Source organism: Talpa europaea (genome assembly GCF_964194135.1).
Source record: "Talpa europaea genome assembly, chromosome: X".
Classification (NCBI taxonomy): Eukaryota; Metazoa; Chordata; class Mammalia; order Eulipotyphla; family Talpidae; genus Talpa; species Talpa europaea.
The window spans coordinates 45,535,782-45,540,293 of NC_140081.1; positions in this window are offsets into that span (position 1 = coordinate 45,535,782).

Genomic DNA, 4,512 nt, shown 5'->3' on the forward strand with positions numbered 1-4,512 from the left:
GGCAAAGGATTAAAGTAGTAGTTACAGGAAATGGAAGAGAGGCTTGAACTGAAATGAAAGGATCACCAGTGTTCAGAAACTAATGAAAATTAGAAATCAGATATTTGTAGTGGTACCCAAATGACTGGCATTCAATTTTTCCCCAAAAGTTTTGGTAGAACAGAAGAGACATTTTCTGATTGATTTCAAGGTAAGTGCAATAGATAAGCAGGAGAGCTTTTATCAACCATTAGAGCCAAGATATGTTGATAGAGAAACAAGGATGGGGGAATTGTTAATAAATTAGGAAAAATTGTGAGGCCAAGGGTCTGAGTTGTAGTGATGTGGAAGCAGTACTAAAGTAGGAAAATGAGGACTGGAGGTGGTGAGATTCGAGGTAATGTCAAGATCAGGATATGACAATGAAGCTGGTTTTCTGAAGTGTAGTGGAGGTGAAAGTCATTACAATTGAAGATGTCAAGAATCCGTGAGGCCAGGGCAATAATCTTCAATTCTGGTTTGCAGTAGAAAACTTAAAAATTTTCATTGCAATCCTGGCACACTAGAATCACCTGGAGCGTTTTTAAAAATATCTATGCTAAAGCTGCATTCCCAGAAGTTCAGATTAGTTGGTTTGGGTTGGTCCCCTACATCGGCATTTTTAAAAAAGTTTTCCAAGTGATTCCAGGTTGAGAACCACTGAGCTACAGAAATGGGTGATTTCAACAAGAATGGTGAAATCAGTCAGTATGACAAGAATTCAACAGAGATGGATATGTATGCCAGAGGCATCCAAAATCCTCTGAAAATGTGGGAAAATGGCTGACAATGATAGTGGAGGGAGGAGGAACAGGGTGCATTCTGAGGAGAGGGGGAGAGCATAGGGGAGTCTGCTTAATTACCTAAGAGTAGCATTTCCAGGACACACATTGGAATCAGGGTTGCTGCTCAGTTCCAGAGATGCCATTCTCATCATGAATGATGGGCTGCTGAAAAAGAAAGTCCAGAACAGAATGGGGAGGGAGAGGATAAGAGAGTGGTTTTGACCAGATGAAACTTCAATGCTTCTCCTCAATCCTCCTGCTTCAGGTTTTTCTCTGGCTTCAGGAAGGACAAATAAACAACTTTTGGATCCCACTCATTTCAGGTGGGTCTCTTCTAATGGCCTTCCTCTGACATTTCTCAATTCATGTTTTCTCTTGAATCTTTCTCAGTGCTCTTGGCCACTCACTCCTGATAATTTCCTCATGGCCCTAGCTAGAAAGAATGACATTGTTTACTTGATTTACTCACATCACCTTCCATTAAACAGTCAGAGAGTCAACCCAGGCCCTCTGTGGTAGTGAATGATCTATAGATTCAGAGAGGCTGTCAGGTCTTTTACCACAGGGTCCAGTTAGGCATTCTCTTCTGCAAACCTGATTCTTTCAGGCAGAAGAGATGTGACAGAAGTCTCAAAGAGAAGTGCAGTGGGACAAGAGGAGTCCCATGGCCAATTAATGTCACAGCTAAAAGAAGTTTCACCTGTGGGCTCCAAATACTGCCTATTAGCTGAATATGAGTGTCAGAACACTGACAGTGGTGAAGGCTGGAAAACACATTGCAAGAAAATGGACATTTCCTACATTAATTGGGTCTAGGACAAGCTTCTGCTCTGAATTGCCTGATCCAAGCTCCATTTTTTTAAAAAAGGGCTCATGAAATAGTGCCCTTCCCCCACCCCATGTTTCACCTTCTCATCAGAGCTGTTTAGTCTAAAGAGCATCCAACCTTAACTCTGGGAAGGAACAATCAAGTCATATTTTGCTTGGACTTGGCATGTACACGTGTACCCATACCTAACCTCAGCTCCCCATAGAACTGCCCAAACCAGTCCATCCTCACTTAGATGAAACTAGGAAACTAGGAAGTCTTTCTCAAATTCAAGGCAGGAAAATGGGTGTGAATGGATGTTCTAATATGTGGTATACAGAATTCCAAGATGACTCCCCCAAAGGATCCACACCTTTATAAATCCCCTCTCCTTGAGTGTGGGTGGGACCCTTAAACATGATTGTTTCTTACCCCCCAGGATTATGCTACTATATGGAAAAAGAAATGTTGTGGATGTGTTTAATGTTCATAATCTGTTTACTTTGAGTTAATCATATTGTTTAAAAATGAACAATGGGGCCTCCCCTGGTGGCACAGGCAGTTGAGCACTGTGAAGCTGTCTGCAGCCTCTGCAGTGCGGGTTTGATCCCTGCCAGCCGGTGAAGGTCCCACACGGCACGATAGACCTCTCCTGTTGCACCAGCTGCTCTCCTCAGCAGTGTATTTCATCAGTCTGCCTGTTCTGTTCCCCGCTCTGTCTCTGGTGAATCCTCTCAACCTCCCGCACATCTGGCCTGTACCCCGGTTTTTGTGAAAATGAATAAATAAATCTTTAAAAAATTTAAAAAAAATAAACAACAATGTAAAAAATTTTTAAAAAAATGAAAAAAAAGGGAGATCATACTGTGTGGGCCTGACTTTGCCAGGTAATCCCTTACAGAAGTCAAGGAGTCTTTTAACAAATGCTGCTGCTATATCTGGATATCCATTGGCAACATTAAAAAAAAAAAAAAAAAGTTGACCTAAACTTTTTCCCTTTACAAAAACTAACTCAAAGTGGATTGTAGATTTAAATATAAAACTTTTTTAAAGATTTAAATATAAAACTTATTTAAATATAAAACTATAAAACTTTTAGAGGAAAACATAGGAGAAAATCTTTGGGACCTAGGGATTGGTCCTACCATACTTTCATGGTGACATAAAAAGTATGAACCATAAAAGAAAAAAATAATAAATATAACCATCAAAATTTAAAACTTTTGCTCTGTGAAAGACTTTGTTAAGAGGAAAAAAAGGCAAGCCACGGATTGGGAGAAAATATTTGCAGCTACATACATGATAAATGAAAGGTATCTAGAATATATAAAGAACTCTCAAAATGCAACAGCAAAAGGCAAACAATTCACTAAGAAAATAAACAAAAGGTATGAAGAGACACCTTAACGGAAGAGAATACACAGATGGTAAGTAAACACATGAAATAATGTTCAACATCATTAGCCAGTAGGGAATTATTAATTAAATCCACCTATGTGAAAGGCTAAAAATAAAAAAAAAAGTGACATCACCAAATTCTGATGAGAATGTCAGAAAGTAGATCTCACTTTGCTAGTAGGAATTTAAGCCACTCTGGAAAAGAGTATTACAGTTTCTTTTAAAACTATACATACACTTACCATATAACTCAGCAATTATACACTTGGTCATTTATCCCAGAGAAGTGAAAACCTATGTTGCCACAAAAATCTACATACAAGTATTCATAACAGCTTTATTTGTAATAGCCAGAACTTAAGACAACCAAAATGTCCCTCATAAAGTGAATGGTGAAACTGTGGGATACTACACACACAGCAAAAAGAAAGGATGACTTTTTGATACATGCAACAGCTTAGATGGGTCTCAAGATCATTATTCTGTGTGTGGTGGGGGTGAGGTTTCAAAAGACCACTTACTATATTTTATATAACATTATCAAAATGACACAATTGCAGAGTTAGGGAGCAGATTAGTAATCTCCTGGGGTTAGAGACTGTGAGAGGAAAAGAGGTGGTTGTGGCTTAAAGGACCAGCAGAATGGAAATCTCTGAAGTGAAGAAATAGTCCTGAATCTTGACTGCAGTGATGGTTCCATAAATCTATACATGTGACACTATGGCACAGCACTACATGCACACATGTGCAATGCAATTGGCCAGATTGGAAATTGTACTAGGATTATATGAAATGTGAGCACTGGATGTGAGTATTTACGAGCACTGGATATAATGACTAGGAGACATGGGACTTCTCTGTACTATCTTTGCAACTGGCTATGATTCTATGATTTTATTAAAAGAAAAAGTTAAAAATGAGAAAGAAAGAGAGGAGAGAGAATGAGAAAGAGAGAACAGACAATTTTTTTTTTTTTGCAGGTTGGGTAAATTTTTTAAAATAAATTTTATTTTTATGTTCCCCCATACAATTGCAACCCCCTTATTTTGACCCCAATCCCTCCCCTCCCTTCCCCCCTCCCCCCATAGTGTGTCTCTGGTTCATAGTTTGTTTGTTGATTTTGATTTTCACTTTCTTATAGTTATTCATTTTCCTGGTCACTTATTTAAGTTTCCTAGATTTCTGCTATGAGTGAGACCATCCGGTATTTTTCTTTTTCTTTCTGGCTTATTTCGCTGAGCATGATCCCTTCCAGCGTCATCCATGTTGCTGCAAATTGCATGCATTTATCTTTTTTGAATGCTGAGTAATATTCCATGGTGTATATGGACCACATCTTCTTGATCCAGTCATGTATTTTTGGGCATTTGGGCTGTTTCCAAAGCTTAGCTATTGTAAACAGTGCTGCTATAAACATAGGGGTGCAGGTGCTCTTTGGAATGGATGTTTCTGTGTCCTTTGGGTAAATACCTAGGAGTGGAATTGCTGGATCATATGGAAGCT